Below are 19,473 nucleotides of genomic sequence, written 5' to 3' on the forward strand. Positions count from 1 at the left end.
GTATAATGAAAGTCATACTAACTGTGAGGCTCTTAGGAGCCATTCCTAAAATAATTTTCTTAGGTACCGGTACTGAGTGAGTGATTTCATCGTGCTTGGTGGGATTCCTGACTCGTCTGTCACACACTGACAATTAGTGGCAATTACAGGGCGCTGGCCTAATTAGGCTGTCAGTGAGTATATATTCAAATGAAGCGACATCCATCGTTTGCCAAATGACAGGCTGTTGTGTGATTTTCCAGTGGTTTGCCACAGTGTGTGCAGCGCAGACCACCTGGAAGGCTGCAGACAGCACCTCTTTTGTATCTGTGTCTCACGGTTTTCTGAAGCAGAGGACTGCGGGTGATCGTGTCTGATCGAATGTGCACTTTAAAGACCGTCACCGAGCCATATACTGACCCTTAGGAAACAAAACACACAGGACACACGACTATTATAGACCTAGTATGTGGCTGGATCCTGTCAATGTGTGAAATTGAAGTCTTTGGAACCACTTTATTACATTAAAGCGAAGCTGAAACGCTAAACTAGCATTAACATGTACAGAATGCATGTCTAAACGATGGACATGCCTGACAAATGACCTTTTCCAAGTACATATATATATATTGTGGTATCACCGTAGGTTTAACCACTAAGAAGGGTGTAGGGCAGTGCGTCACAGAAGCAGAGGAAAGTAAAAAAAAAAAGGGTTTCAAACAAAGTCCGGTTTATTAATTAACAAAAAGTCTCTCCGGAAGCAAAAACATAAAGTTCATCAACGTGTAATTACAAGTCCTCCATCCACTTGCTTCTCAGGGGGTTCCTTTCCAAAGTATCTTCGTCCACGTCTCCTGCCTCCTGCTGCGTGGTGGTCTCCACTCCTTTGTTCTCCCTCCTCCCTCGCACACCTGAGCTCCAGCTTTAATGAGGGAGACATTGGCACCTCCCCCAGCAGTGCCTTCTGGGAGATGCAGTCCTCCCGGCAGCCATCTTGTCGGGAGTTGGCAACTCCCAGAGTGAGGCACATAATGCCCCTCCATAACCCGCCCTCTTGTGATGCCACAATATATATATATATATATATATATATATATGCATATGTACAGAAAGGTATTTACCAGCCACAGTTATTTTGGAGCCGTGGCTCAAAGCCTTAGAGAACTTCCAGTCTTTCAACTTATCTTCCGGAAGAGTATATTCAAGAATACCTTCCAGCATGTACAGGTTTATCCGGCCATTCACATGTTCATCAGTATTCACCTGCATCCTACAAATCATTGCCTACTTTACTCAAAAGTACCTGCAGTCCGGTGTTCAACCTTCTTACATATGCCCTGCTCATACATACAAATTTGACTATATATAAAATAAATAGGGACGTTTATAATTATACTATTCTCATCAGTTAAAAGCATAATCTTAAAACATTAGTACAAAGAATGCATTTTGTAGGATTATAAATTCAATCCATTTATCAACATTTTGTAGAATTTCTACTAGAATAGGTTTATTTTAGATTTTTTATATAAATTATATCTTACCAACTCTGTGATATTGGATTTTGCCACTTTCTAGTTACTTTCAAGTAACTGCAAGGGGCTTGCTGCAGCTTTGGATTCCTCCCCTGCTACCAAAACAAAATGTTGCTAATATAGTCTTTAAGCTAAGGGGTACATGACATTTGAATCTCATGCACGATGATCTGTGTATATCATTCCTATATAAAGTCAGATTTGGACAGTTCCAAAACATTTGGAAGTTGTCCGCCTTAATAGAACAACATTTTCTTCACATCAAACTCAAATTATATGAATTATCAAATGTTTTACATAATATTTTTCCAGATGTGATTCATTTTTCCCCCAGCAATATTCAAATTTGCAAATAACCCTAAAGCATTATCTGAAATCCCTATTTCTACCTCTTCTTTTTTCATTTCTATAATGTTCAAGTTTTCTCTTTGTTTATAAAAAAATAAAAGAGAGCACCTTGCACTACTTACATTGATTTATTCTGTATGAAAGTAAAGGGCAATTTCAGAATTTTAAAGAGCTATGGGCTTGAAAAGCTGTTGACACAAATAGCAAATCCTACGTAGAACAGAATGCATTATTTTGATTTGGCATTTTCCATCTACTCAGTCCTCAAAGGCCCCAGTGGTGGGGCTACATTATCTGTGGCCCCTGAACTGACACACTGATAATTTCAACTCTGTCATGTAGACATTTGTTACGCTAAATGGAGAGTCATTTTCTAGTCTTATCGACCACTGAGAGTGCTTTACAAGTCACATTCACCCATTCACACAAATATTTATACTGCACTTACATGCAGCAGTTTTTCCAAAACACCAATTTGGGGGTTCAATATCTTGACAAAAACACTGTTTTATTGTGGAGGAGATGGGGATCGAACCAGAGGATGACATTCTACCTCTTGAGCCACAGCCACCCATCCTATAAAAAATTTTATAATCACGATAAAACAACTCTAAGCTTTCAATCTTTCCGTTGGCTATGTGATGTTAACGCTGTACCAAACAAATTACGTTGTATATGCTGAGGTGGGAAAACATAATTTACCATAGTGGTATTGCTACATTAGCACGTAAGTCAGGTGATGCAGAAGTGAGAGAACTGTCATGGATGTTTTGCTGATGTATTCTGTAGTTTTGATGTATCTATATCATATACAGTGGGAACTGAATATAGTGATCAACCGTTTATATGGATCAAAAAGCTTGGGACAGAATTGTTCCAATACAAATGCTGTTTAATTAATTTGGTGATTGATAATTTTTTTTTTCAGTTTACCGTTTCTGTCAGTAATTTACTGCTCCTCTCTGTTTTTGCCAACAGAATCAAGCCAAACCCAGAGCACCCCACCATCTCCACCGGCTCTCCATTCATTGACTAAGTTTACAAATTCTGTTGTTTTTACCCAGTCTGAGTTGACTTAGTAAGGTTTATTTGTGTGTGAGCATGTGCAATATGTTCCTCATTTAAGAAAAGTATCAATCATGGCGTGGTGATCGTGTTGATATTGTGGAGAAACAAATCAACATTTAAACTGTAGCTGGTCAGAGACGTCAGCTGAGTCTATCATTGTATGTGTTTCTGTGTGAGCAGCGCGGAGTCATTGCATGTGTCGGTGTGCATGTGCCTATAGGAGTGTGCAATGTGATATCACCCTTATCTGGCTAGACACTTTTCCTTTCCCTCAATATCCAGGACTATCATACAGAAGCTGCGCAATTTGGTTATAGGGATCAACCGCTAAAAGTGATCAATTTGCCCCGGGACAAACTTGATCAATGTAAGCAGTTACTATGTGTTTGATTGATGGCACAAATGAAGCAAGCTCTGCTTTTAAAAAACATTGACCTATGAGGACCACACTGATCTGTGACAGGTTACATCAGTGAGTGTGTTGATGATGTCACAGTCACTAAAACCATCACCTCAAGGGCAAACCAGAAGCCATGACTGACAGCAGAGGTTAGGACGTTGCTGAGGATCTGAGATGCTGCATTCCAATCCAGAGAGAGAACAGTTTTCATAACATGAAGAAATCACCTGTCCATCAGAGAAGCAAAACACAATCATGCAGAGGATCAACATCCACTTTGCTGACAGAAGAGAGAAGGGCATCCAGGACATCACAAACTATAAAGCCCCACTGCAGACCTGTGACAGAGATACCTGCTTTCCAGATGTGCTGAACAGCTTCCATGCACAGTTTTACAGATGTGAGCAGGTGATAAGGACAAACCCTCCCCGAGATGACCAGGCTTTTCATGGCAGCGTGAGGAAGACTTTATCTAACTGGCAAATCTTCCCCAACTCTGCCAAGCAGTCGCTCCCACATGCTTCAAGCCCACCCCCATCATCATCACCCTGTGTGTTGTCCAAATGTTTAAAGGCTGCTGCATACTAGAGGATAATCGGGCAGATTTTAGACCTGAATTACCCTTTCCGACAATCATGGGGACTTTCCCGACGGGAGGTCACCCGGAGCAGATTATCTGCCCAAATAATCCTGAAGTTATTTACTACAAAAAAACAGAAAAGAACAAAAACGGAACCCACAACGTTGGTCCTTTTCCATATTTGTTTGTACGGTGGCCCTGAAAGCTCAACGAACAGCAACTTAAGAAAACACATGCAAGTTGACAAAACACCAGCAAAGTAAAAAAACATCTTCATCAATTTCACAACACAACACATTACTAGCCTGGATGCCAGACGAACTTAGCCCCGCCCACAACATTTTTGGTCGGGCAGTTCGGTCTGGAGTCGCTCCATTGGGAAAAAATTATGGGGCGTGTTTCAACTGAGCAGGAAGTAAAATTCCTCTTCGCTCAATTGGATAAGCCTACAACCAATCAGAGCAACGTAGTATGTGACGTATGCTAAGCAACGCATTGTGAGTTATTTACTAACGCCGGGTTCACACCGGACGCTTCAGCGCAGCGCCAAGCCTTAAATAACAGCTGGCTCCCATCCACTCCCATGTTAAAACTTTGTGCCGGTCACACCGGAGGCTGAAGCACCGCGAGGCAGCCTTGGTGCAGCGTGGTGCTTCAGCCTCCGGTGTGACTGGCACAAAGCCGTGCAGCGATCTACTGGATCAACGGGTGATATTATTAGCGCTGCCCGTCGGTTCAGCGTCGCTTCAGTGTCCGTTGTGAACAGCCAAGCGCCGGGGCGATAGGGATTAGCGTGGTGCTTTGGCGTCGCCTCCACGTTCTGTGTTCCTCTTTCAAAATGAATGCGCTGTCGATGTCTTCTAAAACAGACTCAATGGCAGCATCTACACATCTCAGCTCGCCAGCGGCAGGCATGTTTGTTGAAAACGAATTCAACCCAAGGGCACTTTGATGACGTGGTTGATTACGTCACCGTTGATCATCTGTCAATCATCGTATAAAGCCCGCCCTGACAATCTGATTGGCCCGGTCGGGCCATAATTTTTTCCCAATGGAGCGACTCCAGACCGAACTGCCCGACCTAAAATGTTGTGGGCGGGGCTAAGTTCGTCTGGCATCCAGGCTAACACATTACAGCAATGCGCTGCAAAAAGAGAAACGCGCAGCAAATACCGGAACGCGTTGCAAATACCGGAACGTGCTGCAAAAAGCCAAACGCGCAGCAAGAAGGGGCCACAACACAACGGAAGTGTTTCCAGAGAACAGCTAACAGTGATGGACACTGCTGCCACAAAAACGTCCAATACACCATAGAAATTCGGTTCCACACAGGGTTCGGCCACCCGCGGCTCTTCGGCCCCTCTGCAGTGGTTGCACAGTACAATGTTGTGCATATGTTTAGCGAACGCTGAACTTAACGAATCAGTTTTCATATTATTAACTTGAACGTAACGATGAACGTGAGTGAACGTCATGTTAATTTTTTAAATCATCACCGTATCAGGCCATCATGAAATACCAGGAGCGGGCGAGTGTGTGTGTGTGTGTGTGTGTGTGTGTGTGTCCCCCGGCGCTCCGACCCCGCCCACTCACTCGGAGAGACACATCTGATCACGGAAGATGGTCCGGTCTAGAGACATGTCGTCTTCTCCTGTTAAACTGAATAAACAGCGCTAACAAGCAAGCCCCTGTTTGTGAGGCAATATATTGTCCATAGTGTGCAGGGGTACGAAACCTTTACTATCAAAAGAGCGAGTGGGCGGGGTCGGAGCCCCGGGACCCGGAACCTATAGACTGTCTATGCCCGGGACCGGAGCACTCGCTACACACACACACACACACACACACACACACACACACACACACACACACACACACACACACACACACACTCGCCCGCTCCTGGTATTTCATGATGGCCTGATACGGTGATGATTTAAAAAATGTACGTGACGTTCACTCACGTTCATCGTTACGTTCAAGTTAATAATATGAAAACTGATTCGTTAAGTTCAGCGTTCGCGAAACATATGCACAACATTGTACTGTACAGCCACTACAGAGGGGCCGAAGAGCCGCGGGTGGCCGAACCCTGTGTGGAACCGAATTTCTATGGTGTATTGGACGTTTTTGTGGCAGCAGTGTCCATCACTTTTAGCTGTCCCCTGGAAACACTTCTGTTGTGTTGTGGCCTCTTCTTGCTGCGCGTTTGGCTTTTTGCAGCACGTTCCGGTATTTTCAACGCGTTCCGGTATTTGCTGCGCGTTTCTCTATTTGCAGCTCGTTCCGGTATTTGCTGTGCGTTTCTCTTTTTGCAGCGCGTTGCTGTAATGTGTTGTGTTGTGTTGTGAAATTGATGAAGATGTTTTTTTACTTTGCTGGTGTTTTGTCAACTTGCATGTGTTTTCTTAAGTTGCCGTTCGTTGAGCTTTCAGGGCCACCGTATGTTTGGCTTCTGAAGTCACGTTTAATCACGCGAGTTTTCCACACTCCTGTTCAGATGGTGGTGGCTATTCACCTATAAGGTGTTTATCAACCGCTACAAAAAACTAAAGAAGAAGAAGAAGAAGAAGAAGAAGAAGAAGAGGAAGATATTGCAGGGTTTTGTAAGATTTCAAGACTCCTGAATTGCCACTGTGAAATTGTTTCCTACAAATTGCGTTTTGAAGATTATAAGATTATAAATCGGTTAAATCTGTCATAATGTCTATGGTCTCCTGCATTTTTTAAATCAGACGAGTTGAAAATCCTCCTGTGTGCAGCAGCCCTAACACATATAGCACACAAACCTATTACTAAACCTCAAACTCCGAATTAACCCTAATATTTATCATACAGGTCCATCTGCACCACTTAACCTGTCCTACCAGCAAAACATTGCACTTACTGCATCCTTACTGCTGAGCCACAATCAGTCCAGATTGGACTCCCCCTCCAGCATCACCAAAGTGGGTACGAGCACCCCCCAGGGCTGCGTATTTAGCACCCTCCAGTTCCCATTGCTAATCCACAACTGCACTGCATCAGTTTCCACAGCATCATTAAGATTGCAGATGAAACAACAGTAGTGGACCTCATTAGCAACAATGATATCCCCTCTTGCAGTGGAGCGGTTGACAGCAGCACGGTATAACAACATTTTTTGTAAACAGAGGGAAAACAACAGAGGTTATCATTGACTTTAGCAAGAGACATGGTGACCACCCACCACTGATCAATAATGGCACCGCTGTTGAGAGGTTTTTTTAAATAAAGTTCCTGGGAGTGTAGATAACAGAAGACTTCGCCTGTACCTCGTACGTGATAGCCCTGTCCAAGGAGGCCCTGCTGGAACTCTATTTCCAGCATCTACTGAAACAGGTCTGTCTCCATCCACCTGTATCCACAAAGTTCTACAGAGGAATCAGTGAGAGGTTTCTATCCAACAGAGACTTCTGTGACTGTAGAGGACCTTTTTGGAGGAGAGGATCTCCGAGAGCGTCTCTCCCCTCAATAAACAAAGCCATAAAAACATAAAGCCTCCGACCTGAAGCTGTGAGGATACTAAACAGAAAAGCAACAAATCCTCTGTATAATTACTTTAATTGAAGACCAAACCTATGAAAAAATATCCAGGCTTTAAAACACTAAATCATAATTTATGTTCCACTAGTCTTTCGTTTAACACATGTGTTGATTAGCATTAAAACAAAGTACTTAGGCAAATTAATTGTTTGTGTAAATGTCTCATATTAATTCAAGTATTCAATATTGTTTAAATGAAGAGTCCAGCAATGGGGCTATGGACCTCTGTGTAATATATTTCTCCAGGCAGTATGCAGCCTTTTAATGCTACTTTCTCTAATTACTAATCCATCCTTATTTTGTGTTCCCTGGAATGGTGTGCTCCATTCAGCGCATAAGAGAGTCATCTCAACTTTGTCTGTATGAAATCATTTCAGGGACATTACTGCTTGGTTTCATTCATTACTTTGCACTGGTCTGGCGGTGTCCTCAGGGGGAAAAGATGGCAGTAAGAACTCATTCCAGATTCTGTTTGTGCTTTAAAATTGATAAGTGAATCAGAAGAGTATTACATATTAATTATTAATTTCACAGTATGAGACAAAGAAAAAAGAAAATCACTGGATCAAACTTGTTTAAATGAAGCAGAATGACTTTGTTTTCAGCAAAGGTGCAGCAGTGCACCCCCTGCATGCCAATGGATTGCTTTTAAACCCAAGTCATTTCTAATGGAATAGCTCTCCTGCACTCCACCATGCTGTCTTGTCCTCTAATGATCAACTAGATCAGGTAGAGATGACTTTCAAGATTGTTCAGGGACCGGTTATTCTCCAGCCAGGCCAACACTGTTAAAGAAAAACTGTGGTTTATTACAACTCCGGTTTTATCAGTTCTATTGTTGAAGCTGCACTTCCCAAAGTAGGCTAACTGCGGGGATCTTGGAATATGATGACAGGGCTAAAAATAGCTGCAATAAAGCAACAAGCAAGGGCAGTCAGACAAACAGACAGGGTAGTACAAATCCCCAGGTTAGCCAAATGTAATTGAAAGAAAGAAGAGAAGTTGAATACATATATAAAATAAAAAGTTAAGTATACACCTATCAGTTATTGGGATCAATCATGTAAGCTTTATATACAATGCAATCCACACACACAATCTAATGCATCATTAAACAAATATGCAAGTTGTGAAAAAGCCAACAGCAAAGTTAGCAATGGCGTCATTTTCTGTTGAAAAAAAAACCTTTGGCGGTGGTTGCTATGGGAGCAGGACCATTTTCTAATGTGGTGTTTTTGTAAGTGAAGGTACAAGAACCTGATGTATCACAAGAGGGAAATTACAAGCACTGCTTTCACACGGATGACTGCCAGTCGCAAAGTGCAGATGAATTTGTTGAGCTGCTTTATGTTTTCTATATTTATTTTTCTTGGTGCTTGATAGCTATGTTTTTACAACACACAAAAACAGCCTCTAATGGCCAATACACAATGTGTATTTCAACAGCTGAACACATCTCAGATGTAGATAGAAATCCAGACATCAAGAGCCAAATCCAACTATCTATTGTGTGTATCCAAAATCCAATATATTTCTCTATGCAATACAACAACATTGTTGACGAAACACACACAGATCCTCATATGTGAAACGGGTGACATGCTCCTTTATTTTCATGAAGCCCCATACTGTAGTTTGCATGCAGGTTGACAGTAAACAGGAAGGCAGGCAGGCAGCGAGGTCTGGGGAGATGAAAGGACAAACATGGCCAGGGAGTTGTCAGCAGGAGCTGGAGACAGGGGCCAAGGGATAGAGATTGTGACAGTACCACACCCGAAGGGACAGATTCCAGACAACTAACGGAGGTGGAGGGGGTCTAGAGGCGGGGTCAGCGGAGCAGGAGACCTCAGCCAGAAGACAGCTTTGATTTACAAATTACTGTCACCGACATGAGAAGTGTTACAGACAAATAAATTATCCTGATGGCAGCAATATGTATATATAACCACTAAATTTTAAATTTATATATTGTATATTTATTAACCTCTGAATATAGCAAAAGGTGAAACATTATTATTACCCTCAGCACAAATAAAAAAAAGATCATGAATGACTAAAGCAGACGCAGAATCTGTCGATGTTTTGCAGCCCAGACAATGACAGCTGTTTTCTCATATTCTTATATTTATGACATTATTTACAGTTATTTTAAGTAAATTTACATTTACAGAATGAGAAGTGTACAGGACAAATATGAATGCTGAATTGAAATGTTTAATAAGATCACTCTTGTCAGGCAGAGTAAGTTATTTCCTACTCTCTCTCTCTCTTTACGCCCACAGGAGTGAGGGTGCATCTTTTTTTAGGCATGGAAATGATCCATCATCCTTGAATCGTTTTGAGACATTAAGATGTAAGCTGTCAGAGATTATAGAGCAAGAGTGGGAGGAGGAGAAAGAGAGTGGGGTCGACAGGAGGTCAAGGCTGCCGCTGAATGGGACTCGCTCCACGTTTGGTGCGACTGTGCCAACTCGTCCCTGAGGGCGGTGGATGACACAACACCAGCTGAGACCGGAGATAGTGCCAGTTAGTCGTGGTAACAGGAGTTACTGATCCTGATTTTTGCTTTTGAATGTTGAATCCAAGCTTCGACCCTCTGGACAGACAAAGACATTGCAGACTCTGTACATACATGTGGTAACTTGTTAAGGGTCTCACCTCTGAAACCACAAGTACACTAAAGACAGATCTCCTGTGCTATATTGACCTGCGGGTGGCAGCTAGCAGAACTGCCAGTGAGCAGAGACCACCACTGGGTGTTTATCACTCGTACGGGTCCACGAGATGTCCTGTCAGAACTACAGCGAACATCATGGCTCTAACTCAGAGCTGAAGTACAATATCCCATCTCTCTTTTTCATCCCCTCTGACTCAAAGGTTTTTCTGTATTTCTGTAAAGCTGAAATATTTTCGGGGTGGTTTTGGTACATTATCAAAGCTACATGAGTTTGAATGCATTAGGGAACAGTTGTCAATTTACAAGAACTTTTTTCACTACACAATCGGACAAAGTAAATTATACACTTCTACAGGCATTGTAATTAAATAATGAAATATTTCAAAATAAAATGCACATCACATGTCAGATAGTCACTCTTAATTTTATTCCAGCAGCATCATTCCCAAAAAATATTTGTTTAGTCTTATTGAATATATATATACTGCATATATACTGTTAAGTTTAACAATGAAGAGGTCAGTTGGTCATTGATATAGACAGCTAACTCTACCTGTTGGTTAAATAAGTACTGTTGTAGTAAAGTTAAACTATTGCAATGGTTAAGTAAGTACAGTTAAATAAAAAGTTTAATTAGGTAAAGTTTTAATAAATAAAATTTGGGCTGGAAAACCTCAAGAATGAGCTAAAAGAGGCTAAAACGTTCCATAGACCTGAATGGAAACCGTTTTATTGTGTGATGATTTGTGGATTTGTCATTATGAGTAGAAATCTGTTAAGTTTGTTTGTGTAAAATTGCATACAAACATGGCAGATTTACAGCTCTTCCCTGTTGTGCACCTTGAGAGAGTCATGCACCCTTGTCAATAGCAGATCAGGGCGATATATCTGGGTTGAAGTATTACTCTAGCAGATGTACAGATCAAAAGGCCATTGCTTTCAGACGTCCTGAAGAGGAAGTCAACATGTCAGTTTGATTTTCTATGAACACGTCTCCTTTACTGCATTAAGCAATCTACTGTACATCCAGTAAAGTTGAAATACATCCGAGCCCGGCCCAGATCCAGACACACTTAAACCCATTTGATGGCCTGTTTCCGGGTACGTCACTGATGAGAATATAGGCCTTGGAATTTAACAAATGAATGTTTTAATTTTAACCTTATGCATGGCATAATATGTTAGGTAGGGAAATTAATGACTTAAATAAAAAGCTATGGTCGTTGTTAAATTTTATTTGATCGATGAAAGATTGACATTTGTTTGTTTGAAACTCAGTTTACACTTTACTTGAAAACTTAGCCAAACAGTTAGAGACCCTAACCCCTGAAGCTGTTACCCATTGTGAAGTCGTTATGACTCACCGAACTAGAAAGCCCAATAAAACTAACGTAATGGTTCCTTCAGATGCAGTCTTCTAAGAGGAACTCCATTCCCTCTACAAACCAGACTGTTGACAGGTAGTGGTGAATACTGTAGCATATGTCAGACTTGTATAAAGTCTTTTGTGTGAGAGTGATAAATCCTTGGGTGATGTCATTTGAGTTAGCAATTGTTAGGGCTAAAAAATAAAATTTAGTTAGAAAGACGGGAGCTTACCAGACCTCTGGTGCCTGCTCATCATCTCTGCTGGAGGCTAGAGGCTCCTGGGCACATCTCTGACCATACTGTCGATGGTCAAGTTGCATTGTGGGTAAAGTTGACAACTGTTTCTGACAAGTTTGAAGAATGTGGGGAATAAAAAGACAATATCCCAGGTTCTGCTGGGCTAGCTTTGATTATTTTTCTGGAACTGTCCAGTGTGGGAAGTGCAATGCTAAATCACCCTCCACTCCACTCAATACACATTTTCTAAACAATATTTCTTCAATAATACCCCGTAACCACTCTTGCCAGGTTTCTTTTAAATTGATGCTTTCCACAGGTTCTGCACATGGAAATCTTTAAGCTGGAGAGTATTGTGGTTACAGCTAATAAAAAAAGCAGCGTGTCAGTTGCAGATCAGTGATGAAGTGGAGGGTGGACTGTCTCATACTACATTCATGTAGAGTGAAAATACTTGGGGTGAATATTGGATTTGGACTAAAATCAGAGTCAGAATGGTGCAATGTGAACAGAATTCCAATTGACACTTGGGCTGGTCTCCTGGGTCATTTCGTCCTATTACAGCCCAGGAATGTAGCCTTGTACTGATGGTCGCCACTTGAAGCACATCCAAGACCAGCTTCTTCCCGGCTGCAGTTGGCCTTCTCAAGAAGACCCGGGACCCCCACCTGACTCAGACTTTTATTCTGCCCCCACACCTCAAGGATGTATTAAATTAACACATTATATTATATTATATTTTATTGCATTACATTGCATGTTGCAATTTGACACTGTTCACTGTTTTGCATTTTGCATTTTGCATTTTGCATTTCACTTTTTACTTCACTTTTTATATCTTTTATCTTTTATATATTTTTATTTAGATATGTTTATGTCTATGTAAAGTAAATAGTGAGTAAATATATACAGTTTTTTTTTTTTATTAATGCTTTTCTTATGTGTGTTGTATTTATTGTGTTTTTATGTTTCTATGTTCATTGTATGCACCAATTACCAGAGCAAATTCCTGGTAGGTGAAAACCTACTAGGCATTAAATACTTTCTGATTCTGATTCTGAAGTTCATAGAGGGGAGGCTGGCGAGGACTCATTCCCCACGTCTGGAGGCTTGCACTGTGGTGGTAGCTAGGTGGCAAGGGAACGCAGTGAAACAGATACAATCAAATAGCCCTCCTTTCAGTCAAGCTAAGGAGCTGTGCCAAACACCACACTCAAGTCTTTTTCTGGATTGTGTGCTCCACATTACTGCTCTTCAATCCCTGTGTGTGCTGTTCTTTTATCTCCAGGGAGCACGAGAGTAGGTCACCACTGTAGCATCCTGAACCTGCCGAACAGAGGCATACATGTTACGTAACTCTACTGCATATGACATGTGATGGCTTTGTCTGACTGATGTAACACCAGGTAATGCTGCACCATTACTATATGAAGGCTCCATTACTACATCGTTTTCAGTATACATCACAGGCAGGCTCACCAGTGTTAGTCTGACAGTCAGGCCTCAAATGGGTTTTGTCTTTCTGGGGTTGCTTGAATCCTGTGGTTTTGGATCATGGATTGTGTTTTTAGGGATACCCCACCCCCCCCCCCCCCCCCCCATCAGGTATCATAGTTTTTACCACGGCAGTGTACTATTATACGTGCAGAAATGCAACAGCAAAATTTGATTAATTTTGGTTTGGCTGTTCTCCCTTAGAACTCAATTATTCTTCGGTTTTTAATTATTTATTTCCTAAGCTACTGTGTTTGTTGCTGCAGAGTTCATTTAGAAATGAAGCTTCTATTTAGATTGATTTATCTGTTTCAGTCAAAACAGGAGCTCTTTGTTTGAACTTGTTGTTGCTCGCTGTGCTGTTTAGAGGTTTACGGTTCTCGGTTGATTTTATTATTTTGGGACTCTACACAATCCTTCCTTGTTTACAGCTATTTGGAGGAAACAGACATAACAGGGTGGCTGTCTGACTGTGGCACTGGGGTTTTTCCAACCACATGTGAAGGTTACATTACAACTCATAATATGTAGGACTTGCAAGGAATAAACAACGTAGACGATTTACAATACTTAAACATACTTACTCACCTTAATGGGGTTAAAATGTAAAAAAAATATTCTTTCACCAACTCACTACATTCAAATTAGTTCCTGATTTGCAAGTGGTTCATCCTCTGTGGAAAATGAACAGATTGTAATAATGTTGGTGTACAAGTGGAAATGTTGGCATTACGCTAGTGCTACACACCTAGTTTACATCTTAAAAAAAAAAAAAAGGAAGTCCGGAGGCTCTCGCTCGGTGCAAGTCAGACTGCAGCTTTTGTGTATCCGTGTTAAAATTTGGTCCTCATTGCCAGACCGAATGCTGCAAACCCCTTGATTACAGAATAACTATAGTATGGTAAAATAAACTATGGCTGAGATCGGGTTAGGGACTTTTTTCAAATAGGTTCAAATAGATTTGTGCCCGCTCCTTCTTTAGTAAAAATAATGAAGGAGATTCCCTGCTTTATACAGAACCTGAAGTTTAACTACAGTCTAGGTTAAGAACACATTTTAGGAGGTCGTAGAGGGAGTTTGATGGGGATTTTTAGAGCAGCATCTGAGGAGGCAAAGGAACATATTGGGACCCTTTTGGCCCAGAGCTGGGATCTGGGATATGTCTGAGGTAAGGTGTGTTATAGCCTAAGCTACTGTAGTGTGAATGAAAATCAACATCCTTCCGGAGAGAAACCTCCCTTCATGTAATCATCTCCTCCTGAGTCAAAGTACTCTTGACCAGGGGTGGACTGAGACAAAATTTCAGCCCTGGCATTGTGTGTCCAGACCAGCCCACTACATTATCAGCGGACACCACATAGAAGTCCACAAAGGACATGGATACATTATAATGTCTCTAATCATCACAAATTAAGTATGATTTCATAAAACATGAAAAATGATAAACTCACCAGACTAGAGGAGACTCAACAGACAAACTTTGGTACAGTGAAGGCAGAGAGTGGAGGCAGACAGAGAGCAAGTCCTCGAACATGGACAGAGGGGGAACAACTCCTCAGGCTCTCACATGTCAAGTGGTCAACCTGAGAAGGACATGGATACATTATAATGTCTGAAAAATAAAGAAAATGTTTTCCTCTGTCCTGAACCTAGAGTTGAGAACTTTTTGGATGTGTGTTTCTTTTAAAACCTTTTGAAAATTATTATAATTATGAAGTATGAATTTATACATAAAAAAATACATGATAAACTTACCAAATTCTAACAGTGGTCCCAAATGTCCACATATAAAACAGAGGGAGAACAACTCCTCAAATATATCACAACAACCTGTAATGGAGAATAATTGATCATTTAGTGTACATGATCACACCATTAAGGATCAACACATAAGCACTCTCATCTCTATTTACAGCTCAGAAAGTTGACTGTTGCAGCTCTTAGCTAGCTTAGCTGAATCATCTGAACAATAATAACCCATAATATCACAATTCGGCATTTTAAAACAAAATCAAAAACGTTTTCTACTTTGTTTTGGACATGTTTAAAAAATGTAGCCTAGCCAGCCCCAGGCCAGCGTTACTTACCATGTCTGCCTCCACTCGCTCATCATTGTCGAGTCCTCCTCACTCGTCTCCCGGCGCACCTGCTGCTGCTGGGCTGGTGAACCCGGCACCAAACAGGTCCGTCAGTTTGGCACATGTAGCAGCCTCCACCTCCAGAGACTTCAGCTTTTTTTCCCGATGCTTCTCAGCGCCACCCGGGCGTTTTTAACTCTTATTATCCATTTTAAGTTTCTGTCTCAGCAGCAGCCCGTCCCGCGACTCCCCCCGCCAATGCCATGAGGTCCAGCCCCACCCTGGTTTGTGTTGTGATTGACAGCACTGTCAGGGCTCTCTGAGCCTGTTAGCCCATGATTGATTGACAATGACAAACAATAGACCAATAATATGTGTCGATGCTGGCAACACACTGCTAGCCCTCTGTAGCCAATTGGCCGGCCCAATTGGAGGGAATTTAGAGAGGAAGAAGAGAAAAAAAAAACATAGCGGACCAGACCGGCCCACATTGGGTCAACGGCCCACCGGGACGATGCCCGGTATGCCAGATGGCCAGTCCAGCCCTGCTTGCAAGGAATAAACAACGTAGACGATTTACAACATACTTACTCACCTTAATGGGGTTAAAATGTAAAAACTCACTACAATCAAATTAGTTCCTGATTTGCAAGTGGTTCATCCTCTGTGGAAAATGAACAGATTGTAATAATGTTGGTGTACAAGTGGAAATGTTGGCATTACGCTAGTGCTACACACCTAGTTTACATCTTTAAAAAAAAAAAAAGGAAGTCCGGAGGCTCTCGCTCGGTGCAAGTCAGACTGCAGCTTTTGTGTATCCGTGTTAAAATTTGGTCCTCATTGCCAGACCGAATGCTGCAAACCCCTTGATTACAGGATAACTATAGTATGGTAAAATAAACTATGGCTGAGATCGGGTTAGGGACTTTTTTCAAATAGGTTCAAATAGATTTGTGCCCGCTCCTTCTTTAGTAAAAATAATGAAGGAGATTCCCTGCTTTATACAGAACCTGAAGTTTAACTACAGTCTAGGTTAAGAACACATTTTAGGAGGTCGTAGAGGGAGTTTGATGGGGATTTTTAGAGCAGCATCTGAGGAGGCAAAGGAACATATTGGGACCCTTTTGGCCCAGAGCTGGGATCTGGGATATGTCTGAGGTAAGGTGTGTTATAGCCTAAGCTACTATAGTGTGAATGAAAATCAACATCCTTCCGGACAGAAACCTCCCTTCATGTAATCATCTCCTCCTGAGTCAAAGTACTCTTGACTAAACAGTTGAAACAGAATTCTGTGCGTGCAAATACCTTAACTGTTGGTGTGTGATGGACACAAACAGTTACTTTCCACAAAGCTACATGAAGAGCCCACTACACCCTGTGAAGCTGTTAATGCGACAAAAATATCTGAACTTTAATTTAGGAACCTAGCTGAAATCAGTACCTCCGGCAAGAAAAAGGGCGAATTAGAAGTTTACTTAATCATCTCCCCCTGAAAACTGTCGAGTTTCTACCTCCTCAGCCAACTAAAGTTACAGATACAGAGTTAAACTTATTTTACTTTGTCTACACAATTTTTTAAAAGTCATCACAAATGGATTTAATTCTTGATTCAGATTTAGAAATGCTCAACCCTAGTACAAATCACAGGTTACTGATCAAAGTGTTTGGATAGGTCAACTTTTGACCCAATGCTGCCACCAGAGGAAAGGTCACGTCACCATGAAAACAACTTGTGCTCATTATCTGGAGGGCATCCATATGAACAGTGGCTGTTCCGACATCTTGCTTTGACCAACAGGACCACAGACCAATATCGCCATTCGTAAGCCCTGCTGGGAGAAGGGACAGTAACAACTTGGAATAATTATTACTTTTGCTTCCATCGCGACAGCACTGTGAAGAAGCATCTGTTTTTGGTGGTGGAAACCTAAACGCCCCAAGCATTAACTGGACAGCGAGAGTATGTGTGCTCAAAGACAGAGGCGGCAATAAATAGACCTGCTTCTTTGATACCTTTCTATACAAGTTGCACTCTTTCCAACTGCTTGTTATATCAGTGTCATTGTGAGCGTGGACCTGTGGGTCTCTCATCACTTCTGCAGAGCACAGATCTCCCTGAGGAGGCGGTGACAGATTTTTTTCCACAGACAGTTTATCTGTAAAGTCAGAGACGACTTTCACTGAGAGACGCAGTGAAAGGCTCAAACGCAGTGTGTGCTGCCAGCTCGGCTACAGTGCAGCTCGGGGCACTCCCCCAAAACTCTTTATATAATTGGGAGTTTGTTCCAAAAGTTGCTCAACACCTTTTTTGTTTTGTTTTGTTGCTTGCTGTCCCAGCAGGTTCATCCCAGAGATGAGGAGTAAAGACTAAAACCAAACATAGGATCATATAATGTACCCAACAAAACAAATGTGAATCAATTGAGGCTATTCCAGGAGCACATGACCTCCTAAATCAAACATTCTTTCTTTGTGTGACAATAAATAATGAGGACGCCTCCACCTCCACTCCAACTTGTGTCGTGGAAGTTGAAAATCAGTCTACTGTCACAGTAGGTTTTGTCTGGCTCAGGTTGTCCGGTCCTGCTGTTGCATCTGTGACTGCCAAGTGCAGATTGAGACTGAAACTATTCAAGTGTGGCCAGCTTTACTGCCTCATGGCCTCTTTACACTACTCACCCTGTGCGTTCGTGCTGTGGTGTTATTTCAAGTTCATACATTATGAGACATTGTCAGCAATTTAGCGGCTCGGCTTATCTTTTCTCATTAACTTATTGAAAGCATATACCTTATAAAGAAATTCAAGTAAATTCAACTTAAAGTGTGTTTCAGTTAGTATTTTCAGACCACTCCAGAAATCTTGAGATCTTATGACATTTAAATTGAGAAATTAAATAAACGTACTACTGAGAGTTTACCAAACCCATTTAGTTGTCTTTTTTTAAGTTGCAGTGTGTAGAATTTAGTGACAGAAAGTGGTGCAGTGTCATGTTGCAGCTGAATACCCCTCTCCTCACCCTCCCTTTCCAAACCTGAAAGAGAACCGTGGTAACCTTCAGCTGTCATTTCAATCAGGAGAGACTTGGTTTTTACTTTAACGAGTTTATTTTTTACAGTGCACAGAGAATGCAAATATTTATAGTCTTTGGCATTTTAGACCCCTGTGTGATGTCATCAGGATTAGAAGGGGGTGGAGCAGAACGTCTTACAGGAATGCCCCCCCAGGGGTCTAGACACTGGTGGTGGTTCATTGGTCAATCGTTTGTTTAGATGGTCCATGTATGAGCATAGTCTTATTGGACTTCCTAAGTGTGACGTCCTCTGTCCTTAACCCTCACAAGAGTAAGGAAAAACTACGAAAAAACCCTTCTTGAGGGAAAAACGTAGAAACCTCAGGAAGAGCCGCATGAGAGGGATCCCTCTTCCAGGATGGACAGAAGTGCAATGGATGCCACGAGTAACAGTCTGTTGTCAGGCAGTAAGCTGCCACCTTAGTCCGTGATCGGTTGTCATCGGGATCCGGAAGAGGTGATGAATGTTCTTCTCAGGACTGGAGGAGATTGGGGTGGAGGAGAGGTTGTGCGAGTCACTGCATTGACACTGCTGAGGAAGAGAAGAGAAGGGATTTTTAAAGTTTGACAGCTGCTGTGTGACTGGCTGAAAGAAACAGCGCGGGCCTGATTAGATGATTGGGAACACCTACGATCAGCTGACAGCATGCAGGTTAAGCCCTCCCATGGGCATTCCCGATATTTAGGACCGCCCGCAGTCAGCTGATCTGAATGGGGTTTTAAGTCTTCCTTACTGAACTTACGCTGAGCTCCATAACAACTCAAAGGTTGTTTAGTTTGTCTAGTCTGGACTAACCCCCCCCCCCCCCCAATGTAAATATAAAGTTTCTCAATATAAAGGGCCCATTCTAGGGTAAATAAAACAACAATTTGTATTATTGTGAAAACATCACTAGGATCATTTTAAATAAAAATGTTGTCAATACATCCCTTTCACCTTAATCTTACACACCGGACCTTTAAGTCAACCGATATTGGCATATTAGCTGACTTTCCTGCATGCAGCGTTCTTTGGGAGTTATTTTTTTTACAGTTCGAAGGATAAAGATTGGATGGAGACTTGTCGCCTATGAA

General features: G+C 41.9%; 1 long non-coding RNA gene across 1 annotated transcript; it reads right to left on the minus strand.

The window, feature by feature from the left end:
* Positions 1-14,733: 14,733 nt before the first annotated feature.
* On the minus strand, positions 14,734-15,566 carry LOC128459709 (uncharacterized). Its single transcript, XR_008342148.1, has 3 exons — positions 15,338-15,566; positions 15,006-15,080; positions 14,734-14,833 (listed from the first exon to the last, which is right to left on the minus strand). It is a non-coding gene; the product is annotated as an uncharacterized LOC128459709 (long non-coding RNA).
* Between the last annotated feature and the right edge of the window lie 3,907 nt (positions 15,567-19,473).

This window comes from Pleuronectes platessa, chromosome 17 (assembly GCF_947347685.1).
Source record: "Pleuronectes platessa chromosome 17, fPlePla1.1, whole genome shotgun sequence".
NCBI classification, from domain to species: domain Eukaryota; kingdom Metazoa; phylum Chordata; class Actinopteri; order Pleuronectiformes; family Pleuronectidae; genus Pleuronectes; species Pleuronectes platessa.